Genomic DNA, 26,486 nt, shown 5'->3' with positions numbered 1-26,486 from the left:
GAAGGCATTTTGTATTGCAATAGCAGGGAGGGTCTCCAGAGAGCACATTAAACCCAGCCCTGCCCCGCCCCTCAAACCAGGAGTCAGTTCTGTCTCCACAGCCACTCTGCAGGCATGCCACTTAATTTGCAACAGAATGTGAGAAATGAAATCTAATAGCAGAATTTGAACATTGGCTTAAACTTTAGTTCATTCAAAACTTATGAAGAAACAAACAATGTAGCAAATGCAGGCAGGTGATCATGAAAAGAAACATTCATCTTGAATAGACAGAATAGTAAATGAAATCGGGAGTCTTACATTGTGGAGGTGGAATGAGGAAACTGTCAGAATATATTAGAATTTCGTGTAGCTGTCATGGATTTCCAGCGGAATGAGAGCCCTGCTGCCTGGGTGCAGCTCTGCTGCAAGTTGAAAATATGAATCCCTGTGTTCAGATTTCAGCTCTGATCCTGGCCCTAGCATCCTCCTGAAACAAGAAGCCAATGCCGCAGCCCTAATAATGCTGAAGTTGATAGCAAACTCCAGAAGCCCATTGTACTAACCAGTGCTTTTCTTTCTAGGGTTTTTTAAGTGTATGCAGTGCAGGCACCTTTTCTGATATACCAACTGATATACTACTGGAATCAACTTCTCTGCAACTCCACTGAAACAAGGGGTGTTTCTCGGTGACATCTGAACTGGAAATGGCCGGGAAGGTCCTAGACTGGTGTCTGGATGCAGTGGTGAAGTGGATGAAGGCTATTAAGATGACAAGATGGAGGCTCTGTAGGTGAGCCATTCCCAGGCCTGGGAAGTCAGCAAGCTGTCTGGAAATCAGATGAGTTGCATCCCCTGGATGAGATTCTGCTGTCTGTGAAGGAGCAGGTGCATCGTTCAGAGATGCTCCTGGGCCCACCCTGTCTCTGAAGGTGCAGGTGTCCTCAATGACTAGGAGTGCCTTTTAATCTATTTGGTTGGTAAAATAAGCTATGGTCTCTCCTGAATCAGGATAGCTTGCCCTATCCTGAAACGTGCTAAGAGGAAGGCATGCTTGGCAAATCCACACTGTGATCAACTCCCACCCCAAAACCAGTCTCCCCATTGTGGAAGGACATGTGGATCCAGAACTGGCCTCCACAGTCACTTACGGACTCATTGTTAAAACCATGTTTATGGAAGACAATCTTACTTGGCTACGAGTGACTGCCAAAAGAAGAAGAAGAAGAAGCTTGTCCTGCATTGTAGGCACAACACAGCAATGAACTATCTCTCTGACAGCATGCAAATTGATATGGCTTCATCAGACCCAACAACCCCTCCCTATGACGCATGCAAACAAACCACACTGCAATCAACTGAACACAACCAACCAAGCTCTGGACCCTCTGATTTATCACACCACCAACAAAAATAAATCAATAAATACATAAGTAAATAAATAAATAAATGGCCTACTCGTGTGACACTGACACAAAACCCCTGCACAAACACTATGCAATAGATTGAAGGATCTTCCTCCCTCTTCCGTTTACCCTCTTCCTCCCCCCCCCCAACTGCAGAATGTCTATGATAACAGTGTCTCATACCAAATGTAAATGAACTGTGAAAAAGACTCTAGGAAATCAGCGTCGAGACGCTATATGCACTTTTTTTGTTACACAAGAAAATAAAAATAATTAAGAAGAAGCAGCGGAAGAAGAAGCAGGGCTTCTGGTGTGGCTGCCCTTGCTCTGTGGAATAATATTCCTGTCAAGATAGAATAGGCACTCACTATTTGCACTTTCCCGAAACCGTTGAAGACATTTTTGTTCTGACAGGCTTTTCCAGCTGAATAAATGAGTCTTTACCACAAATGTCTACTTGGTATGTTTTTAGTTTTGTTTTAAACGTATTTGCTATTTTTATGTTTAAGGGCTTTTAATTATCTTCAGTGTTCTGAACATTGCCCTGAGACAGTTATTTAGAAGACGATTAATAAATCAATGATAATAATGTTCCTCACTAAAATGTACATTTCAGTTTATGCTGAGGGTACTCAAATAATGGAAAACATCATTCTCTGCTCCAGGTAGGTCACATACATAAATAATATTTATTGTAATTTGCTTATTTTGCATTTGGTTGCAAAAAAAATGATTTATTTATTTTTTACATGGGCTTTTGCTGAATTTCAAAATGGGTGCGTATAGTCAGGAAGACAATCATGAACAAGTGACAAGTAGCGGGGGCTTATGAGTCAGGGCACATGACTGGCATGTGTTAGGTAGCAATGAGAGGCCCAGCAGCCAGGTCCCCTGAACCAAGAAGCATTTTGCAGATGTGCATCCAATCTCTGCTTAAAAACCTCCCATGAAGGAGAGTAAACAACATCCAGTCAGAGTCTGTTCCATTGTCAGATGTGAGGCAGCACATCCATCAAATATTGATTCTTAATTGTATTACAATTCGTATTACAAATCACAATGAATGAATTCCAATACAGTCATACCTTGGTTCAAGTACGCCTCAGTTTGAGTACTTTCAGTTTAAGTACTCCGCGGACCTGTCTGGAACGGATTAATCCATTTTCCATTACTTTCAATGGGAAAGTTTGCTTCAGGTTAAGTACAGAATTCCAGAACCAATTACACTCATACTTCGGGTTAAGTACTCTTCAGGTTGAGTACTCTGCGGACCCGTCTGGAACGGATTAATCCACTTTCCATTACTTTCAATGGGGAAGTTCACTTCAGGTTAAGTACGCTTCAAGTTAAGTACTTCACGGACCGTCTGGAACGGATTAATCCACTCTCCATTACTTTCAATGGGAAAGTTCGCTTCAGGTTAAGTACGCTTCAGGTGAAGTACAGACTTCCGGAACCAATTGTGTACTTAAACCGAGGTACCACTGAAATTCCAAGAAATTGAAGTAAAGAAGAAGAAGGAGAAGGAGAAGGAGAAGGAGAAGGAGAAGGAGAAGGAGGAGGAGGAGGAGGAGAAGAAGAAGAAGAAGAAGAAGAAGAAGAAGAAGAAGAAGAAGAAGAAGAAGAAGAGGAGGAGGAGGAGGAGGAGGAGGAGGAGGAGGAGGAGGAGGAGGAGGAGGAGGAGGAGGAGGAGGAAATGAAAATGCAATTTAAAAATCACATAGCATCTGGTCAAGTTCATTACAGTCACTCCAACCAGCGGGGGGCGGGGCATTCAGTGGTCCATCAAGGCCCTCAGAAATTTTCAACGAATCTGTGGGTTTAGGAACCACTGATCTGGGGCTCTGCTACATGATAGTCATGTCATTTCTATGCCTTGCATTCAATGCCTCTTTGATGCATTACTTTCTTGGCACATGTATTCCTGCCTTTAGATGACTACCAATAATACACAGGGCCTTTTGAAAGTAGAAAAGGTCCTTGTTAAATAGAGACTTTTGTTCTAAGGTCAGTCATTAGCAGTAAGTGGAAATTGTCTCCTCTCCAATTTTGTCATGGGCTGATTGGATGACATGGGGGCACAGCATTCAGCTTCATAGGATCTGCATCCACAAGCCCACTTGAGGGCAAACTTGTTCCTTGTTTGACATGCATCACACCCTGAGCAAAGCCATTCCTTATACGTTAGATTTACTTCCTATGAAAAACGATACAGCACCTTTTGAAAAGAAATTAATATCTTGCTGAAAAAGACAAGGGGGGGGAGGGAGGAACAGTCACCTTAGATCCAGATATAGTGCATTTGCCTATTAAATCAGATACGTTATTCATGGGGGTCAAATATTTCATATGCTATTTACAGCTCCACACTTTTATCAAAGTCCTGAGTCAAATACATCAACTGTTAGCTCTCATCAATATTGAATAAAACAAATTACATGCTAAATGGATGGTGTGTAAAAAGTATAAGAGGCTGCCTGAAAAAATGCTCAGAAAGTTTTGCATTGTACCAAATAGCTACAGGGAAACTTTGACAATGGCACACAGAATGGGCAGCACCAGGACTGGAGTAACCATTAATCAAAATAAGAACATGCTTGGGGCATCAAGGGAAGGGGGGGCACTACAGAAATTTTCCATTGCTGGATTTTTAGCATTAGTGGTCACAAATTTCTCAGCTGAGTGTTCATTTTCTCAGTTGATATTTTAAAAAATCCCAACAGAACTACTACACAACATGGCAGTCTGAATGCCTTATCTCTACTAAGTATAGAAGCAGATGCATCATGTTTTAAGGATCTGATCAAAGACTTTGCAATTAGAAAAAGTAGGGGTGGATTCAAATATAAATAAAGTGGAAGTACAGAAATAAACATTATTTTCCAATTTACTGTAGGTTTTGTTTCATTTCTAAAAATGAAATTATATTTTACGGTTTATTATTGTTTATATTTTTTATTAGTGTCAGGGACTGGCTGAGGAGGAGGAGGAGTGGTGGAGACCGCCTCCCCATCCTGACCTTTCCAGGGAGGAGGAAGAGGAAGACAGTATAGATTTACAACATGGGTTTGTTGGAGGTCATAGCTTAGAGGCAGATGAGGGGAAATAATGGGAGAGAGGAGGAGCAGGCAGAGCCGGAGCAGCAGTTGGCTGACACGTTGTTACTAGAAAGCATTCCAGACCCAACATCTCCCAGAACCCGGCAAGCCTTAAAGGTAGGAGAATAAAGAGCTCAGAAACAGAGGGCAGTAAGCAGCACCCATAGAGGAGATGACAACAATGAATGAGGAAGTGGAGAGACGGGGGATGGGGTGGAGATTCACTTGGGAGAACGCTATTATCCAAGGTGCTGGGTTCTATAGCCTCTCTCTGTAAAGTTTGAAGTAAAAAAGGACTGTAAGAAACTTTTCCTTGTCTTTCAAATTTCCTGGGCAACCAGCTGGGAGCCACTGACAGCACCCTGACATATAGAAATCTGTGGAGACACCCAAATCTTTTAAGTGCTTAGGGCCTCTAAAGGGCTGCACACACAGAAATATGCTGGTAACAACAACAACAACAACAACAACAACAACAACAACAACAACAACCTTTATTATTTTTCCAAACTAATAGAACTAAACCATGTTGACCTATGGTGTATCTTGAAAAAGATACGGCACAGCAGCTGAAGCATAAGGTAAAAAAACCCCCTATCTGCTCACTTGCAATGTCCAGCTGTGCCATTTCGCCCAGTTTGCCCATGTGCATTTCTGCTGTCAAAGTCTCAAAAAACTTTCTTTCCAGTTCAAATCAGCAGAGTTTGATCAGCAGCCAGAAAGCTTCAGCCTCCGTGTCTGCAAATAACTGTTGGTGACTCTTTTCTCATTAAAACACAGATATTTATTTAAGAAACTCCGCAGCCGAGAGTTTTTGCTCACTCTTGGCTGGAGAGCTACGCACAAAGTACAGAATAATAAGGACGTCTCACATTACACAGAGATACAACAGTATACAACATTCCTGGATGTAGACGTCATAGGCCTGCGATCACAGGGCGACGCTGAGCTATTTAACCCTCTCAGCTCACATGACCACCTTGAGCTCCTTGAAGAAAAAGATGGGATAGAAATGAAGCAATAAATGAATGAATGAAGGTTCTCATTATCATTTTCTCCCTCCTCTGCAATTTGCTCAGTGCTGATCTCCCTCACAAAAGTGAAAGCAAGCATACAAAGAAAACAAATCCCCAAAAGAAAATGGTGCAAGTAAGTGGGAGGAACCAGCAAGAACGAAGGGACATTTTGAATCTCCCCATTCTCCTTGCTGATCAGTGCATATACCTTTAGTGTTTTAACAGCAGTTTGACAAAACTGTCCACTAGAGACCACTTGAAAATGATTGGCACTCCAGAGATAAAAAGGTTTATGAAGTAAGTCATGGTTCCACCAGGCTCATGGAGAGCTATCTTTCTGCATCCATGTACTTCCAAGCATGCCTGCCTTTGGAGATTATTGGGGTTTTCAAAACCGGTTCAGTTAATCTTTAGAACAATGCCCATTAAACTTAATTACAAAGAGAAACCTATTTCAGTTATACAAATAATATCCCCATGCAGCCTAATTTAAAATAATTGCCTACATCTCCTTTGTTCCATAGGGAAAACACAGACTAAGAGAACTGCTGACTTTTTTAAAATGCCTTTAATTATTTTATTATGTTGTCCTTTTGCTTTGAGTCTCCCCCCCCCCCTTTTGGTTCTCTGGGTTAAATTTTAAATGAGATGAAAAGTGTGATTTTGGAGAAGATTCATGTACAAGCACATTATAACTAACTCCCTCCTCCCCCTCCCTGAAGGTTGAGTGCTTATTAATTTACAGAAAGACTAATGAGACTCCTCCTTCCTTGGTTATTTTCTCCCTCTTTCCTTTGGTAGTACTGTAGATGGAATAGTGGTTGTTGTTTTATTATATTCTAGCAGCCGGAAGGGTTATCCCATCTATGATTTTGTTGCTGTTCACAAGTTGAGGTGAAAGGCTATCAAAGCATCTGACAAGAAAGGAAAGATGCATTTGACTCAAAAGAGTTATTACTGTGACATGGAGTCATACACCAAATAGATGGAGATAAAGTTATTGCATTATTTGTGACAGCATGAATTGAAACAAGTGAGTAGCCATGGCTAGCCTTATTTCAATGCTGTTCTACTCTGTCACAAATAATCCAATCAAGTTCATCTGTTCAATGTCCAACAGGCTCGTCGCTTAAGTCCCTCTTGAAAACACACAGTTCACTCAACGGTGGATCACTGCTTGGAGCTAAACATTTTATGTAATAATGCCATTGGAAAGACATCATAGCTCTGCCTGCAATTGGCATTTGGGGAGACGGTATTGATGGGAATGGGGATTGGAGGAGATGATATTAAGTAATAGTTGTTCCACCAAGGCCCAATAAAGTTAAGTGAAAAGAAGAAGTGAAACATTTTGGGGTATCTGCCAGCCTGGGATCACTCCTTATCAGATCTACTGTAGCATTTTCATAAAACTTAGCTCTCATAGCTCTCGTTGGTACTACTGTACGGGATCTATTTAATAAACAGATGGTTTATTAAATTCAGATACATAGCTTTTCAACTGGCTTGGTAGGCAATGCAAGTTCTAAGTTCTTAGCAATGTTGCTATAGCCAAGAATAATGCTGAACTGAAACGGGCAGAATATTTTGTGGAAGCATGTGAAACCCTTTTGCATAACCATCTGTTTATTTCTATGCCACTTCACCACAAGAATGTGCACAGAGTAGCTCACATCAAATGAGCAATAACAATTTAAAAAGTGCAGGCAGTTAGAAATAGACATCATAATATCAATAAGCAAATGCAAAGAACGGATAAGTCCATGAAACATTGTATAAAACAATACAGATAAGTAGCACAGCCACCCCCCACCCTGGTGTTTGGTGGACTTCTTTCTGAGGATCACCTACAGGAGTCTTGTGCCCATCCAAAATAGACTAATGACTTTTCTTCCATGCTCTACCACCAAACAATGTATATTCATCCAGGCTGGGCCCATAAACAAAGTCTCAGGATGTTGTGCCCTTGCCCTTGTGGTGACCCTCTCAAGAGGGACACCCTAGAGGGGAGACTTCCCAAGAGGTTCCCAAGATTGCTCTCTGGTGTCTCCCCTTCCATGTTGACTCATTGGAGAGGTGGTTTGCTGTCCTGGCGCAGTCTGCTTTTAAGTTATTACATTGTAGGGATACTTCCATCAAGCCAACCAATGTGTCCCCATTGGTGATTACCATGCTTCTGTCTTCCAGTCTAGCCATGCATTGTGGAAGAACATGGATGAAGATATACAGTTTGATGCATCTCTGAATGCTCACTGCTTTGGTAGTTATATAACTGGGGGTAAAACTATACATCCAGATATGAACCTGCATGTAGGTGTTATGCATCTACATTCCTTTCCTTTCCGTGAAGTATGCATTCATACCGAAATTTTGCCCCACCTCACTATATAAGACTTTCTGATCCAATCTGCCAAAAGGTCAACTTCATCCAGGTCTTCCCCCAGCTGCCATCATCAGCCATTCCATCAGGCTATAGGAGAGGGAGAGAGTTGAGACGTCAGAGACCACCAGCTTTTGGCTTCTCTTCTTTAAACCTTTCAATTCCAACTGGTCATTACAAGTATTCTGCAATTTATGAAACATTGCCTGAGTCTGTTCCTCTTTCCTCCCTCCCTCCCATTCCTTTCCTTTGGTGTCTTCCTTAGATTGTAACAGGGACTGTCTTGTTAATCACACTTGTAAGTCACGCTGTGTGAGAGATAAAAAAGCTTTAACTAAATAAATAGACAACATGTCACTAGAACTGTGTGTGGATCATCAGCAATTATAATCTGGATATACTGTGATCCCTCAGCCCAGGAGGTAAGGACACCCGCTCTTGCCAGGAAATGTTGACTCTTTTCTTTCAACTAACTTCAGCATCTGCTTTACCCTTTTAATGAGTCCAGGGATTAGTTTATGTTTATGTGTTTGTTCACCAGATTTGTATGCCATGTTTGTAAAGAGCTCAGCACAGGCTATCCCATTTTATCGTCAAAGCGATTTTGTGATTTAGGTTACGCTTAAAGCGACTGGCCCAAAGTCACCCAGTGAGCTTCATGACTTGCAAAGGCATCAAAACCAGCATGCTCCAAGAATAACATTTCATCTACTACACTGCACCCTTGTATCTAAAGAAGCTCAATATTGCAATACAGAGCTTACTGCCAAACTTCTAAGTAGGGCATATTTAAACTTAGTCACACCTTCTGAATACATTTTCCTTTTCTTTTGTAAGGAACGGAGCACGCTTCATCTTCTTCTTCGCTTATCAGCTACCAGAATCAGGGGTGCTAGGGGAGGGCTTGCATCTCTGGTGTGGAACATGTCATGCTCCTTCTAAGGTAGTTTGTCCACCTTTGGTCCCCATCCTGCACTCAGCAATCACCTGTGGCTCCCTGAAACTGTCTGCATGGGCGAGACAGTGGCCACACCCCAGGAAACAGCTTCAACTGGCCAGCTAAATCCAGTGAGGGTAGCCAATGGGTCTCATCAGCCCTCCATGAGCTAGTGACTTCCCCTTCATGCAAAGACAGGCTTATGTAGATTGAGCAGATGAGACCAATAGTGAGTCCAATGGTCAATGAGGTACTATCTGCAGGCGTTGTTGGGAGAAGGAGCAGATTGGGCGTGTCAACCTGGGTAGTTAGCCCATTCAGGAGAAGGAAAACGTTGACCCTAATCCTCCACTGTTTTGCCTTCATTCCACTCTGAGTGTGTGAATCTCTCTCTCTCTCTCTCTCTCTCTCTCGTATAGCTTCACTCACAAAATATGGAAGGGGATACAGTACTGATTTAAACCTCTCCCCATCTCCCTGTTCTCAGCAAGCGGGTTGCAAAGAGCAACTTTCCCCAGAAGTCAGCTGTATATTTTACTTTGGTTGTGTAGGCAGAGTTGTTGACATGTGGGGTGGTGGGGAATTGTACTCAGTACGGCCCATTTGGTTGAATTTTCAGTTGTTCTGAAATGAGTGTACAGAGGTATGATGGATGCAAATCGGATTCCCAAATGGGACTCCCACTGATATCATTAGGGGGAGAGAGGCTTACCTGTTTCCAGCAATGGCAGCAGTGGCAGCAGTAGCAGGACAGCTGACTTTCCTGGTTGCTCCTGGCAGCAACGCTTTCCCTATGCCCCAGGTATGTCATGTGTTGTTCCATTCAGGGCATTGTGGGGGCAGTACGAGCAGCTACCATTGGGATACACTGTGTTGTTTTTTTGTGGCAATTAATATTTTCCCCTCCCTAAAATACCCCAGATAGCTTTGGATGCTTTGGTTTTCAGTTCCTTTGGCTTGATTCATAATAGAGTGTGGCATTTCAAGCTGGACAGATATATATTCTAAACCCGGTCCTTTGAAATTTCAGCAGCATCTCTAATTTTTATTCCTGTTTTCTTATAATATGTGTAGCAGCGGTAAGATTTCCTTTTTTTTTTTACTTCTGTGCCATAGATGGATATATTTTAGAAGGTGTCTCAGTCTCAGTGCACTCTCTTGCAATTAAAAAGCATGATTCCTAGACACCTGCATACTTAATTCCTCACTTTCTTGAACTATCTCCTCTTTGCATGTGAGAATTCTCAGATATGGAACCACAAAACCTTACCTTTAGTGCCATCCATCAGTAAAAAAAATAAATCTGTATTTAAAACTATTTAATTGATTCACTATTAATTGACCGCCTAGTGCATTTTTTCAGATCCAATGTTAGATTCATTGATTTGTAGTACCCATAAGAGGATTTGTGGTCGTATGCATGAGTTACTGCAATGCATGGCTCACAGGGTGCAGCTGGTAATCAGTCTGGTATTTCATGACTGACACCACCCCTTGAGCCATATTATGATTAACTACAATTGGTGGACCATGGAGTTCAGTTTTTTTTTTTTAAGTGTAGGTCTCAAAGGCTGTTATTAGTTTATCAGTCCCTACCACAGAGGTCTTATGCATTATCTTGGTTTCTGTTTTACCCTAATTCCATATATTCTCTATAGAAAGCTTCACTATGACAATTTGATTTGAGCTAAGTAAACATGATGCAGGGGAGTTCTTGATTTAGTAGAACAATGAAAAGGAAGAAGATCTTCTCCCAAACATCACTCATTTTAGCACTGCTTTTCGGATCTGAATTTTCATGAGGTTTTATTTTCACACCAAAAGTTGCGTTTGTGATTAGAACGGTTCATCAAGCGATAAAGCAAATTGCATGAAAATTGAAAATTGCCTACGCAGCCTTCACCCAAGTCTTCACCACAGCTTCAAAAGAGCTGTGCAAATATCCACACAACTACTACAACAACAAAAGACATCTGGGTCAATAGATATAGCTCCCAACACATTTCAAGGAAACTCTTTCTCAAGGGAAATGTGTGGTGAGATGTATGTCTGAATTCACATGTGTCCACTACCCAGGGCACAGATAGTTCATAAGGCGTATATTTTATATTAAATTCTTGCTAGTGCCACGAGCAAAAGAAATAAACCATGTAAAAAGTCCAGACTATCACTCCTCATTACAAATGCTTCATGTCTCTTCATGAAAACTAAGACAAGTTTTCTGCTGTAGCTCGCCAGCACAGAGTTTCCTTGAAATGTATTTCTGCAGCTGTGGCCTGATGATGAGTGCAGACATTGTGCAATTCAATGGTGTTGTAAAAAGAAGCCTTCTGCACACAACATTTTAGTTTCCAATACAATAGATGAAATTCAAGAAGCCCCAGGCCTTTGGTTGAATCCAGCAGGGCTCTTCGTACCTTTCTATGTTCTTACGCCTCTCCTTCATTTTGAAATGTCCCCATCAGCTGCCACTTGTGTTCTTCCTCCTCTTTACCAAACAGGCTCCTTCTTCTGCTCTATCCCTCTTTTCAGTGAGCAGAAGCCGCTGCCTTGAGGGCAGCAGCATGAGCAGGGCCAGACACGGCTGCTTCTCAAAACTGTGCCGCCTGAAGAAATTGCTTTAGGGGGGGGCTAGAGACAGCAACATTAACACCCACTGGTATGGAGGCAGGGCAGGCGACAGAGGGAGGAGAAAAACAACAATGGCAGGTCATGGCTGAGGTAGAGGATGTACAGTGGTACCTTTGTTCCCAAACTCAATCCGTTCTGAAAGTCCGTTCGACTTCCAAAACGTTCGCAACATGGGCGTACCCAGCATGGGGCAGGAGGGGGCAGCTGCCCCCCCTAGAAGCAGGGCAGCTGGAGAGGACAGGCAGGGACGCTGCCTGCTGTGCTCCGCCTCAGCCTGCTTGGCTGAAGCGAAACAGCGGCAGCGGCAGCAAAGCTGCCTCCGTTGAAAAAACCCTGGACCTGGACCTGGGCTAACTTCAGACCACACTCCTTCAAGTCACAGCGAGCACAGCACAGAAAGAGCTGCCCCACAATGCTCTGTGGCACCTCATTTGCATACATGCCTTGTTTTAGTCACCACTGCCATTAAAGGAGCGGGCAAGGCAGGAGTGCAAGCATGGGTGGCTCCGAGTGCTGCCTTGCAAATGGCCCCCTTTCCTCTGGGTGGCGTGGATGTTGACCATGCCTCCTGGGGGGATCCTGGCCACATCATTGCCAGCTAGCAATCGGGTGACTGGGGGGCGTGGCTGATGTGCCCCCCCCTAGTTTTGATCCTGGGTACGCCCATGGTTCGCAAACCAAGGCACAGCTTCTGATTAGATGATTCGCCCTGGAAACCGTGCCGACAACCGAAACAGATGTCTGGCTTCCAAAACAACATTTGCAAACTGGAACTTTTACTTCCAGGTTTGCAGCGTTCAGGAGCCGATTTGTTCAGAAGCCAAGCCGTTCAGGAACCAAGGTACCACTGTACTCATTCAGACAGCCCCTCTACTGTACTGGTCCTGATCTCTGCCATCTGAGGCAAACATCTCACCTTGCCTAATGGGAGGGACGGTCCCTGCTAATAGGGAGGATTTTATGTTAAACATTGATGCACAATCTAAACTTTGACTGTGATCATGCACACAGATAAACTGGAAGTCAATAAGGTTTAAATGGTATGGGAGACAGGAGCCTTTGTTCCTTAACTCAGCATGTTTTGCTGTGTCCTGGTTGGGGTTTACTGTCTAAAATAAAGTGCATATGTGCTACCCAATTTCCTTAGGTCAATGTACAGCTCAGAGAGGGGGAATGCATGTGTCCATTGTGTGTGTGTGTGTGTGTGTTTCTGTATGTGTGTATACTACACATATTACTGATAAGAGCATTTAATATATATTGCGCTAATGCTAGCTAGTGAGACTACTTCCAATAGTACCATTTACAACAAAATTGAGATGACCAGGCATGTCATTTCCCTGCAGGATATGGAAATGTCCCTTTCATTATTACAGAGGAAGCCACTCCTCAACTTCACTACAGTTTCAGCTGGATGTTGAAATTGTGCCCTCCAACCATTTCAGAGAGTGTTCCAGCTGAAACTTCGCTTTGCTTATCAGAAGGAAATCCAAAAGAACATTTTCAAAATGAAGCAACCTTGCCAAGTTCCTGAGCATATCTAATTTTAAATTTCTAGGCATGAGATATGAATTACTGGATGTCCTAGTGAGAGCTACAGTACAGCACTAAAATAATGTGACACAGGATAGCCCCATTCACAAAACAAGCTGCTTCTCCATGATAAACTCTTTGAAAGGTAGCTATTCCTCTCCAGTATAAGTACATGCTTAATATTAAAGTTTGCTCCCTTCTGCCTCTAAGATGCTCAGGCAGGAATTGAAATGTGAGAAGCCTGGTGTTTTGGAAAGTATTGTGTCTATTAAAGTGGAGGTTTTTGTTTTAATCAGTGAACAAACATAAGTGGCAGGGAGTTTCACAATATTTTTCTATAAAATTAACATTAAATAAATTGTGCTAAATATCTGGTTGTAAATTCTGTTTGCTTTTAAGGCCTCTTTATCAGCCTGGTCTGCTTGGTTAAAGTCACTTGTTTCTCAGGAAACAAGCTTGTAGTGACACAACCTGAGTTTTTCTGTTTGGAAAGGTTAACTGGAACACTGGAACTACAACTTTGGGATATAGGTAGCTTAGGTAGCTTCTTATTAAAACATGCACTCAGCCAAATTTCTTCCCCATACCTGGAGATGCTAGGGATCGAAACTGTGATTTTTTTTATTTGTCCTTCATCACAAACCTATCACCCTTTCCATTCTACTGATCTTTATGTAGCTTACAGTCCATTGAGGCACTGCACAAAATACCTTCCCCCTCCAAAAACTTTCTCAGCCATATTTTATCTTTCAAGCATTGCATTGCTTAAATCTGTGGTCTTGTGGTAGATGAAGTAGCATTTCACGTTACGTTTGTAAGGGGCAAACATGGAATTCTGTCTCTTTTGCCTCTGGAAAGCCTTAAAATCCTCTTGATACTGGGGTCTATTGCCTGGGAGATCCCACACAGAAGTCTGTAAGGAAAACCTGCTTCCTTCCAGAAGATTCTTAAGCAGCACATCTAAACCATCTCATTGCTCAGGTAGCATGTGAAAAAGTACCCTTCGTCGCCACAAGAGAATTGGGGCTTTTGAAGGGTGTTCTATAGCAGCATCACCGAGATCTTGGAGACCCAGGTGGCGCTGTGGGCTAAACCACTGAGCCTAGGGCTTGCTGATCAGAAGGTCGGCGGTTCGAATCCCTGTGACGGGGTGAGCTCCCGTTGCTTGGTCCCAGCTCCTGCCAACCTAGCAGTTCGAAAGCACATTAAAAAAATGCAAGTAGATAAATAGGAACCGCTATAGCGGGAAGGTAAACGGCGTTTCCATGTGCTGCTCTGGTTTGCCAGAAGCGGCTTTGTCATGCTGGCCACATGACCAGGAAGCTATACGCCGGCTCCCTCGGCCAATAATGCGAGATGAGCGCGCAACCCCAGAGTCGGTCATGACTGGACCTTATGGTCAGGGGTCCCTTTACCTTTTTACTATAGCAGCATCACCGAGATCTTGGGACCTCATCTCCTCTAATACTTTCTAAGTCTCACACCTCATGGGATCCAGTGATCATCTTGCACCTCTAATGTCTTCAGCTTTAATTAATGGAAACTTTGCACTTTCTTAATGGCCGTCTTCAGTAGAGCACAACAAATTTCGAAGAAGGGTGGCCAGGCATTACTTTCCCTGGTTCAAGAAGTATCACAATGCAGGTTGCGAGAGTAGCTAAGTGACTCACTCAAAAGGCACACAGTGGGAAACAGATTCGAGGCAGCTTCCTTGCCATCTCCTTTTTCTGAGCATTATAGCACACTCAGTTCCATTAGAAGATACCATTAGATGGCCGAAAGGAACAGCAAGAGTAGAACAGCCTCCCATTCACGGGCAAGCGTGCAGAGTCAACCTGCTCCATTTGTTCCTTCCTCAGGGGGTCCATCATCTCTCACCTCCTGTTTGGCAGGCCCAGAGCTAAGTAATGCTGCACAGTTGGAAATGAAAAAGGGGAAAGCCAGAAAAAGGGTGGGGGGAGGCAGCTGTACAGGTAAAGGGAGGAGAACCAGCACTTCAGCATTTCACATCCACGCCTTCAATTTTTTTTGGAAGAGATTTTCTCATGCTTCCTGTCAGCTACGGAAATTCTAGGCAGCTGTGCAGAGACAGAAAGAAATGAGGAGGGAGGGGAGAGGGTCTGCTTCCCAGTCCATGTCAGGGATTGTTTCTTTTTTCACCTGGCCATATCTGAAGTTTCTCATTTGTTTGGTCTTGCAGTACAGTTCTTCACATTTCTACAACAGACATATATATATCTTCATGAAATTCACCAGTGTTTAAGCACAAAATTGTCCTAATGCACATACGTTGGTAGAGAATTGTTCCTAATACACACATTTTTGCAAAGCAATTTCCATAACAGAATGAATTTTTGTACCCTGTTTTCACCAATATGTTTCTCTTTATGCATATTTAACCCCAGACGCGGGTGGCGCTGTGGTCTAAACCACTGAGCCCAGGGCTTGCCGATTGGAAGGTTGGCGGTTTGAATCCCTGCGACGGGATGAGCTCCCGTTGCTTGGTCCGAGCTCCTGCCCAGCTAGCAGTTCGAAAGCACCTCAAAGTGCAAGTAGATAAATAGGTATCCTCCGGCGGGAAGGTAAATGGCGTTTCCGTGCACTGCTCTGGTTCACCAGAAGTGGCTTAGTCATGCTGGCCACATGACCCAGAAGCTGTCTGCGGACAAACACCGGCTCCCTCAGCCTATAGAGCAAGATGAGCACCGCAACCCCAGAGTCGGACACGACTGGACCTGATGGTCAGGTACCTTTACCTTTAACCCCAGAAAATGCATTTTTATGCACATTACATGGCTAGAAAACTGTAACATTCAGAGAAAGGTCAATTGTCAAGGATGGTTGTGTTTTGGCTTGCTGTGTGTGTGTGTGTGTGTGTGTGTGTGTGTGTGTGTGTGTGTTATACCCTGCCATTCTCAGGAGCACAGGCCCTCTGAAGTGGTGGCACCTCTTCATTTCAGCTTCTCAGAAGTCCTGCGATTCAACTTAGACTGAGACCATATAGTGTCAAGTCTGTGTAGTGATCTGCATGATTTAATGGCTACAATGGGCTCTAGCCACATCAGTTCTCTTACAGCCGATGCTATGGGCTGGAGGAGGGATGGCTATAAACAACTGAAATCATGACATATTTAAAAAGACTCAGAGTATTCTCAGACAAATTATCTTTATGTTTTATTGTAGTAATCTCAAAGGATTTGCCCTTCGCCTTTCAAGCAAAGCAATTTTATAAGGAATGGGCAGAAGGGGAGGAGGTGTTCGTAATGAAATCTGGTTATCATTTCAACATTATACACATAATAATATGAGAGAGGTCTTTGTCAGCCCGAAAGCTTGTGTAACATAACGTATAAGGTGGCCCAGTAAGCAGTGTAAAAAGTCTCTCTTGCTTAGTTTATTTTAGAACTTTAATTCACACTGAGCTCAGTTCTCCGTTTTGTCCCAGTGGGCAAGCTTTATTTTTAAACCTCTTTCTCACACTTATTAATATAATTCCCTCCACACCAGGAAGCCACCCTTGGGGAAGCCCGGTTCTTTTGCTAATAATTTTGTATTTTGCGGTTCTTAGACAAGTTCTGAATTACAATTGGCTGCTAAGGCGCTTAGGTTTTGTATGTTTTCCCCCCCTCCTTCTAAAGTAAAATATTGTATGAAAAGAGAAGTGAAACTTAAATACTAGCAGATCTAGGATTTGCTGATTGATGTAACCAGGGCATTAAAACCTGCTTTATGCAAGAATTTCTCACAGAAATTGTGATATCAAAATAGCTTTATTGTACGCGGCAATTGTTGTAAGGTATGCTGGTCAACCATTCATTCTTCTAGTTTTGTGGATTAGGGGATTACATCCTAATGTATGGCTGTACCATAAATTGTTGGAAGTCCGCTTACGAACAGTGGGTAGAGGCAGATGGGTTTGGGGGTGCCCAAGCCAGGCTCCCCTCAGTGGATCTCCTTGCAGTGCCTGCCTCCTGCCATTTACAAGATGGTGGTGGCAAAGGGCCTGCTTCTCTGACCATGGTCATGGTACCAAGTGGATCTCTGCACCAGGGCTACCTGCCCATGAGGGGGACTGAAACAGCCTCTTCTGGTGGCAGGACCCTGCTTGGCAGTGGCTTCCAGTTAAATCTTGCAAGAAGCCCCTGCAGCTACACAACCATGGTGAACAAGGCTTTGACATGGTGGCAGTAGTGGGGGAGTAGCACCTGTTGAATATAATGGTTTAATTCACACAGAAATGGAAAATGCATACAGTATGTATTAATGAAAGTTTTTATATTTTTTTTTAAAAAAATAGCTAAATGAGTCTCGTTAACACTGGGGATGTTCCACGAGAGTTTTTCTAAAGGACACCGAGCTTCTTGCTAAGTTAATGATTAACTAACTAATTGTTGTTCCCTGTTAACAATCATGTGAGAGTTGTAAACTTCAATCATGTGACCGGTTTTGGATTCCAATCTCCATTTTGAAATGGAGGTCTTTGCCTCCCAAACTTAATGGAGTAAAGATACAAATGGAGTTTCTCTCGGAATGCTACAGGGAGAACAATGTGAGTAAATGGCCCTCCTGAAGAGAGAGCAAACAGCCTGGAGGCTGGAAAACACGCTGGAGAAAGAGAGAGGAATAGAGAAAGACCTTTGCTTATAGGTCCATTTGGATTATTTCATATTTTTTAAGATGCTAAGCCTGTGCTGGATAGCACAAGATATAGTATGGGTATTTTTGATGTTTTAATTCTGTTTTTATGAAAGTCTTGCCAGTAAAATGAATACTAACTTTTATAAAATGAATTTAACTTGATGAAATGCCATATTTTTGAACACTGGATTTGCATGCCCTGATGTCATATCCTGGAAGCCTGCCAGTCATATTTGACAACTGAGTGGACAGAATGATTTTCAAATATTTTCCAAATATTCTTGCTACAGCAGCTAGCATAGAGGAACAGTAAAATACAATTTATATTAGCTCATTTTAGGTATTTCTATTTTTTTGACAACCCAAGCAGCAATGAGCAGTGTGTTTAAATGACAAATATATAAATCAATGGTGCAGCCATGTGTAGAGTGCTTTGTATATATACATTTCTGGATCCCCATAGTTCAGGTCAGCTCTCTGGTATCTAGGCATTATTGCTCCAAAATGGTAAAGCAGTTTTTTTTTTGTTTTTTTTTTGTTTTTTTAGGAAGGACAGAACAATAAGGGGAAAATAATATAAATGGTGAGAAAGCATGAACCAACAAATGAAATGTACTAATATACTTCACTTTTTACTTACATCATTTTTAGATTGGAAGTCTAAGTCATGTCACTGCAGTTATCTGCACCTTGACTCCTTAGCAAACTCCTTATGGGTTGTACACAATGCTAGTCCTACTCGGAGTTGCCCCATTGAAGTCAATAGGCATGACTAAATTCAGTTTACTAATTTCAGTTAGGTGGAATCTACATACATATAAATAATGTTCTGAAAATGCTTTCTTTTTAAAACGTTTTTAAAAATACATTGAATTTTTCATAAGGCTCACCATCGCCAGCTAGTGCCACTTTGTATATTGCACTTAAAACACACTTAAAACTTTTTATTTGCAGCTGTATAGCTGAGTCCTTGGTGTACATAAGAAGGAAATCATCAGGAAATCTGAATCCCTCCCTTCAAGGATGGACTTTGATAATATGGTGCCCTGAGCGTGGACAAAATCCCCCCCTTTCTTATATTTCACAATAATTCCTTTTGGTACAGTTTCTTTTTTATGGATCATCTCAGTAGGTACCTGTATAAATACAGGGCTATCGTTATTAATATTATTATGAGCCCCCTCGGGTTGGGGCTTCATGTGGGGGAACTGCTCACACTGCTCTAAACCCAGCCCTGCTCCCTTTTACACGCAGAAATATCTTCAACGCATGCCTGGCCCCTTTGGAATTAACCCTTTGGTTTGTGCACAATCCATTTCAGGTGCTGTGTGATTCTCCTGTTGGTCATCATTGATATCACAGATCCTCACCAATTGGAGCGTGCCTCCAGACAGCATTCAAATTTGTAAATGTCATGTCTCTGCTATCCATAAGGGAGAAAATGAATTCTCTAAGCAAAGTAATAAATTGCTGCTTGACTGCTGTATCTCAGAAACAGAAGTGAGTTCTTCAGGGAAAGCCTGAGCTCCATGCAACAATCCGTGCATTTCTTGCGCTACAATTCTGATCAGAAAGCTCCTTTGGGGCAATTAATCACCAATGTTTTACAGTGAAACAATATGGTGCAATCTTTTCCATAAACCTGCCTGGGGTAGGTCATCTGTGGCAGAAGGAATCGGTTCCAGTGAATCCTATTCCTTTCACTTCTACACATCTCTTACAGTGGAATAGTTAACATGAGCTTATTTAACAGTACTACAGAGTCCCACGACACACGTTAGGATTGCCCCTTGATAACATGAAAGATTTAAACCGCCAACTCAACACTGTTACTCTCTGATTTTGCACATGTGAAAGTTGATGAAGTAACTATCTCGACCCTGTTTTGTCATTGCACATGGGCTTTGGGACACAAGCAATTTAGTGGCACTGCCATATAGTTTAATCAGATGTTGCTGTTCTGCGGAGTTTTGTGTGTTTGAGTTACCGGTACTTCTGAAATGTTATATGACTGACTAAACAACCTCTTTCCCCTGCACACGTTGGTGTTAAATATGTTTCAAACATTTACAGAAATCACAGTTTCCTTAAACCAATCTCTCTCTCTCTCTCTCTCTCTCTCTCTCTCTCTCTCTCTCTCTCTCTCTCTCTCCAAAATATTTTTTATTTGGTCAGTGCTATTTTTCTAGAAAAAGAGGTGTCAGAACTCACCAGGAATGCCTTCCTCATTCTCTTCAATGGTGAACACCTGAGAGTTGCCGGAACTGAGTTCTAGTGAGTTCCAGCCGGAAAAAATCCCTGCACCTAGCCCAGGTGAGAGTTACCTATGAATATTACAAATCCCAGGCATCCCCAAACTGTGGCCCTCCAGATGTTTTGGCCTACACCTCCCATGATCCCTAGCTAACAGGACCAGTGGTCGGGGAAGATGGGAATTGTAGTCCAAAACATCTGGAGGGCCGAAGTTTGGGGATGCCTGACAAATCCCATCACCATTGGACCTCACTGGCTGGGACTTATGGGAGTTGGAGTCTGACAACCTCTGGAGAACCAATGTTTTCCCATAATGCTGCTAACTGGCTCTTTTTGGTCACCACTACCTCCATATAAAACTAATGTGTCAAATTTTTTGATGTCTGACCTTCAGTACCTGTTTACTGCTTGCATGGAAGCATCCTGGATTCTATTCTTTTCTTCCCTGCCTTCTGCTATAATTGCTTTCCCTTGTTCACAACCTAGTAAATAATATATGTTCACATTAGAGTGTTTGTCCCTTTGGGAGGAACTTCCATTCACCTCATTCTTTCCCCCCCTCCTCCAGACATGCTACTGTGTGTGACACTATGAGATAAAGAGAGTAAACAAGCAGGTTTCAGCTTGAATGATTGCCATTGCTCAAAACCACAATCTGTGTGTACTCCCGCTTTACGAAAAACGAGATGATCTTGGTCAGTACCTCTTGGTAATTATAACTGTACTCCTTTACAACTTCTCATATACGAAGCATAAAACACATTGCAGTCGCTGCCTACCTGCATTTTACAGATCGGGATCCATGGAGGTCAGGTCCCTTTGTTTACATGGTTACTTATCCTGAAATAACAACCAGAAATAACAACCTGCTCCTGTTTTTTCAAGATAATGTGTTTCGGCCTTTCATTATTTGCTCGTTCAGAAGTGAGTTAAATCTGTAATCCTTGGCAAGATTTGTGGCTTTGGAGTCACCTCTCCATTGTCCCAGGGTAAATCATTATGTAACTGATAACAGGATTCTTCCCACTGAAGGCTGAAAGGTGCAGCATATGGAGATACATTGCGACTTGCCATCAGTGCTAGAGAGTCAGCAAGAGTGTGCTGCTAAAATGTTTGTTGATTCCCTAGGTGAACATCTCAGAATAGCAGCCTCTGAATGTTGAATAAATTCAAAGTACCATAGAAAAGGTGGCAAGTTAGTGTGTGTGTGTGTGTGTGTGTGTGTGTGAATTCTGATGATATGCAATGTCCAAACTCTTTATATTCAAAATAACTTAACTCTCATAAACGTATAACTGAGAAGGACATAGCTACACTCTCATGCTTATTCTGTCTAGGCAGCATCTTAAAAAGCAGAGACATCACCTTGCCGACAAAGGCCCGTATAGTTAAAGCTATGGTTTTCCCAGTAGTGATGTATGGAAGTGAGAGCTGGACCATAAAGAAGGCTGATCGCCGAAGAATTGATGCTTTTGAATTATGGTGCTGGAGGAGACTCTTGAGAGTCCCATGGACTGCAAGAAGATCAAACCTATCCATTATTAAGGAAATCAGCCCTGAGTGCTCACTGGAAGGACAGATCGTGAAGCTGAGGCTCCAATACTTTGGCCACCTCATGAGAAGAGAAGACTCCCTGGAAAAGACCCTGATGTTGGGAAAGATTGAGGGCACAAGGAGAAGGGGACGACAGAGGACGAGATGGTTGGACAGTGTTCTTGAAGCTACCAACATGAGTTTGACCAAACTGCAGGAGGCAGTGCAAGACAGGAGTGCCTGGCGTGCTACGGTCCATGGGGTCATGAAGAGTCGGACACGACTAAACAACAACATGCTTATTCACTTTGTTCATTATAGAGAGCACAGGTTTCTTCCTATTAGCATTTAGGGATCTTCCTTTGTTTGCTTTATCCCAGACAGACCGCCCTCAGCAGCATCAGGTGAAGCCTCTCTCAGCAGCCATTCTCCCTCACACACCTACACAGAGAGAAACAGAAAACAGTTAAAACCAACAGTTACTTGAATAACAGTCACAACAGAATGGAATGCCTCTCATATGACTCGCAGTCATCCAATCACATGAGAGAGCTACTGCCAAAGGAAAAACCCCATGCTTAAAATACACAGCAATTCAGCCTAAGCAACATTCCCATTTCAGGAAATTAAACCATTATCTTTAACAGTTAGTGTCTCCTGGGTTTGGAGGTTTGGCTAAAGTAAACCACTCATGAACCTCTGTCGTAGCCACTTTATCAAGTTTCTCATTAGGAAAGTAGTAGTCTTACATTTGCAATGTGATCTTCAGTATTGTAGGTTTTCATTGTTGTCATCATGAACTGTCACTATTAACCAAAGGGCTTTCTGGCTTTATTTGCAAAACTGCTCTCCCCACAGTTTCTAGTGCCAATTGGAGATGAATGGGATATGTTAATAGGCTAAAGATGCGATCCAAAGCACAACTATTTGGTTCCAAGGCAGAGAAAGCCAGCATGCATCGATTGTCCCTTAGCAGCCCTCAGCAGTCAGTGGAGGATAGATATTTTTTAAGAATGCAACTGCTCTTATGATTTTATTCAAGTGACTTCAGACTGGACTGCATATGCAAACCAAATAATGTTTTCCCAGGGAAATCACGAGCTGTAATATTCAAAGCAATGCAGCAAAACTAGGACTAGAATAAATGGCATTCCCTTTCCGAAATGTTGCATCCCTGCCCCATTTAAAGAGGCAATAAGGCCAAGGACAAAGGGAGCCACTGGATAACCTTACCATGCAGTATCTACAAAATATTCCCTGCAGTGTGGAATTGTTCAAAGCTACACATGCCACATGCTGAGTGCTGAACAGGAAAACTAGCCACTGCTCACTGAGGTAGTCTGGGGGTTGGAGGGAAGAGAGCAGTGTGCTGACCTGTTAACAGGCCAGAGGCATGTGGTGTCTCCAGGCTACAAGTCCATATTTGAGAGATCAGTTGCATCTTTTTGAAATCTGATACTCCCGGGAACTACAATTAATCCAGAATGCGGCAGCTAAACTAGTGACTCAGAGTGGCCTTCAAGACCATATAACACCAATGCGACTTTATCTGCAAAAAAAACCTTTGCAAAATCACTGCAGGAGATATTGGGGTCCTCACCAGACCCCGATGGCAAAGGTGGCTCTATTAGATTGTCAACCACCTGAAAGAGTCTGCTGCTGCTGTTTTCTGCAGATGCAATAGAGATGGCGAAGAAGGTCCCCTTTGCCACCGCCATTGCCACTTGGTAGGCTCAACGTTGAGCTCTAACCTGTGTTTAGTCCAATTCAGAATGAGTTTTCCTCTACCGGTGCTCTAGCCATCTCGGCGATTGTTTCATCGCCCTCGGCTCCAGGGAGAAACACGGGGTTGTCCTGGCTCCATGCAATTGGAGAGGGCACTTTGGAGCCAGACAGTCAATAGCCCTGGTTATCTCTGCATTCCAGTGGGTCACCAGGGAATCAGCTTAAAGGTCATCAACATGGGATAAAACACCCCCTACCACTCTTTGGAAACCATTTGGATCCATTAAGTGGTGGAGGTAGGCCATCCAAATCAGCCTCACCTCCCTGCAGAGGGAAAGGGTCATGGAGAAGTCCTGTTGCAACAGGAAATGTTTATATCAATGCAAGTCCATGGCTAAATCTGATGCTGTAACTTCTATGAAAGCAGCTCATGAATCAATTAATGGTTCATGAAAACTACTGATATAATTAGAGTTTATCACTTCCTACAATTCTATATACTGTTTTGTGAATTCAGAAAGAAGTATATTTAAAATATTTCTAAAATGAGAACATTTGTTATCAGATCCAAGGTTGCATTTATTAGGTGACATGTTTAAATTCTGATCTTTATTTCAACTTGATAGGGAACTTTTGAATTATTGACTGACATACAGTGTATATACAGTGGTAGGGTATAATCAATGATAGGAACACTTTGTGGCCTGATACATAAAAAAACAGGAGGTCAGAGTTGCACGTTAATAGGGACAATTAGAGCTTTCCTGAACATTCAGCCATTTCAAACATGGCTATGAGTTCAGCAGCAATGATAGCTTTTAGCAATGCATAGCTTTCACAAAGAAATAAGGCTTTCTTAATTGAATTTATGGAGTCAAAGACCCATGTATCTGGCTGAGAAAAACAGAGCACTTTTTTTTAGAAAAAAATGTTTTGTACCATGTATGGAACAAGATCCATTTAAGATAAGATATAAGATATCTTTATTGTCATTGTCCCCTTGCGGGAACAACTAAATTACTCGGTTGCTACATCCACTCAGATAAAGCATTCCGCATAATCCAAAATTACAAAAAGCTAATTAAAAACAGTAATTATACTACAAAATGACAAGTAAAATAAGATGACTTCAAAGTCCGGGCTTTCCATTTAAGGCCAAAATTGCTCTAGAGAAGAAACTGTTCCTGAGACGGCTCGTTCTTGCCTGCATTGTTCTATATCTCCGTCCTGATGGCAGGAGCTGAAAAAAATGGTGACCAGGGTGCGTTGGATCTCTTGATATATCTAGTGCTTTTCTATGGCACCTGGTGGTGTAAATTTGTTCTAAGGTGGTGAGTGAGCAGCCAATAATGCTCTCTGCTGTTTTAATAATTCTACACAGCCCTGCTCTGTCCTGGGAAGTACAGCTTCCGTACCACACACATAAACCGTACGTGAGCACGCTCTGTATGGCACAGTGATAGAAGGCAAGCAGCAGCTTTTGTGGAAGATGGTTTTTCCTTAAAATTCTCAAAAAATACAGTCTCTGCTGCGCCTTCTTCACAAGCCCCCTTGTATTAACACTCCAGGACAGATCCTCCTGTAACTCAATGCCTAGAAATCTAAACGTTGTTACCCTCTCCACACAAATTCCATCAATCAAGAGTGGCTGGACCTCGTTCTTCTGTCTCCTAAAGTCCACCACAAGCTCCTTAGTTTTCTTTGTGTTTATGAGCAAGTTGTTGACTCTGCACCACTCTGTCAGCCGCTCCACCTCATCTCTATACTCAGTTTCACCCTCCTTATCAGAGATGAGCCCGATGACGGTTGTGTCATCTGCAAATTTGACCACCCTATTTCTAGGGTGGGCAGCGACACAATCATATGTATAAAGAGTATAAAGGAGCGGACTAAGCACGCATCCTTGTGGTGTTCCTGTGTTAGTCCTAAGCATGTTTGACATATAAGGGCCCAACCGGACCCTCTGGGAGCGATCTGAGAGAAAGTCCAGTATCCACCCACAGAGTGATCGCGGGAGCCCCAGATTTCCCAGTTTAGTTATCAGACGTCGCGGTAGAATGGTATTGAATGCCGAGCTGAAATCTACAAAAAGCAGTCTGGCGTAGCTCCCCCGCTGCTCCAAATGTGCAAGAACAGCTTGGAGGGCAATCGCCACGGCATCCTCTGTTGATCTTTTCGTTTTGTAGGCAAATTGGAATGTGTCCAATCCCTCTGGTAGGCAGGCAATGACATAATTTCGTACCACAAAATTGATAACTCATAATTTCGTACCACAAAAGTGATAACTCACTTTTGCTCCTGTTCCCTCCCCCCCTCCCCCTCCCCTCTCTCTCTCTCTCTGTGTGTGTGTGTGATAGATAGATAGATAGTTAGATAGATATAGAATCTTACTTTGTTCTATTAATTTCTCTTTTGTGTTATAATAGGAAATGATTCCTATTAAATGATGTGGAGGTCTTTGTAGAAGGGGTTTTTTAACAGTAGTTTACATAATAAGCTTAAGTAGTGCTTTTGTTCTATAAGACTACTGAGGCAGTTTTTAAAAAGTCATTTGGAAAGATTTAGATTGATTAAAGCTGTCAAATGGCACTATCATGCTATAAATGCAAACTTGAAATGATTGTATGCTTTACATACTATGCAGAAAAGGTCTCATTGGATTAATATTTTTTTATATATGAATACCCATCAGGTTTACTGCAAGATCACTTAGAAAACCAGCTTAGGCATTGCCTTTCGTAGAAGCATCATGCTGCACGTACATGACAAGTCAAGGTACTTGAATTGTTTTCCTTTAAGAAACCAACCAACCAACCAACCAGGTTTCTGATGGAATGTGGCACCTATATTCACCATTTAATCTTCTGCTGAGAGTGTTTTCCATGCAGTATTGCAATCTCCAACCCTACAAAGGTGTGGGACCAGATAAGATACTCCCCTCACATTTGACATATGGAGGAGAATCATTCTCAGCAGGGTGGCCTGACTGTGGAAGGGCTGTGTGCCTTTCTTTCATTGAAACATTTGCACATGAGCCTCAGTAGGAAAGTAATGATGCCAGCTGATCTGTCTTTGCTGGAGAATAATTTATTTTAAACTGCTTGGTAAGAAAGATTTCTCAGCAAGCTCCTGTTCTCAGTAGTGTTCCTTCCCCCTTGTCTTTGCTTGGTTAAGGTGCTTAGAAAAAAAAGGAAAATATGATTGACATATGTTATATATCTGCTTTTGCAAGGGATGAGTCATATATAGGCAGCAGCACAAGACTCATTGCCTTCTGCTATCTAGTTGGCATCATTAGCTCCAACTTATTCAGATTTGGTGAAGCATTGTTACAAAGGCTGCTGTGAATGGCCTAAT

This window comes from Zootoca vivipara, chromosome 7, assembly GCF_965207765.1.
Source record: "Zootoca vivipara chromosome 7, rZooViv2.hap1.1, whole genome shotgun sequence".
NCBI classification, from domain to species: domain Eukaryota; kingdom Metazoa; phylum Chordata; class Lepidosauria; order Squamata; family Lacertidae; genus Zootoca; species Zootoca vivipara.
This window is presented reverse-complemented; position numbering follows the sequence as displayed.